Below are 519 nucleotides of genomic sequence, written 5' to 3'. Positions count from 1 at the left end.
ACTTCCCCGTGTTCCAACTCTGTCCACAGTCTCTCATGTCAACACTCTTCATAACAAACCAAACTCCCTTGACCATCCATCTTTTCAGTTCCCTACCAGGCAAACTTTCATCACACTTCACCCAGCTCTGCTTGTTTTGGGCCTGCAGGCAGCAGCTGAGAGTTGGCACAACAGCGCTCTCAGCACAGATGTCAAAGCCTACAAATTAATGTCCATCGTGCTGCCACTGCCAGGCAATCCTCCAGGGTTTCTCCAGTGAGCACATTTCCCCACTCATGGCTCAGTGGTGTCAGCATTCTTTGTTCTCTCCTCATCTCTCATGTTCATTTTCGCTCTTCCCTGACTCCCAGCAGATGGCCTTGCCTCCTGATTCAGAGGGAACAGCAAGTTACCAGATGGGAACTCACTCATCTTCTGCAGCAACCCCGCTCACCCACCTCACCTTTCATTCATCCCTCCCTGACCTGGGCTCTAGCTGCAGTTGCTCTTAACTTGATGAATTAACTTTAAATATATATA

The sequence above is a fragment of the Bison bison genome, unplaced genomic scaffold (assembly GCF_000754665.1).
Source record: "Bison bison bison isolate TAMUID 2011002044 unplaced genomic scaffold, Bison_UMD1.0 scf7180017864508, whole genome shotgun sequence".
NCBI classification, from domain to species: Eukaryota; Metazoa; Chordata; class Mammalia; order Artiodactyla; family Bovidae; genus Bison; species Bison bison.
The sequence above is the reverse complement of the archived record's forward strand: the minus strand, read 5'-3'. Positions refer to the sequence as shown.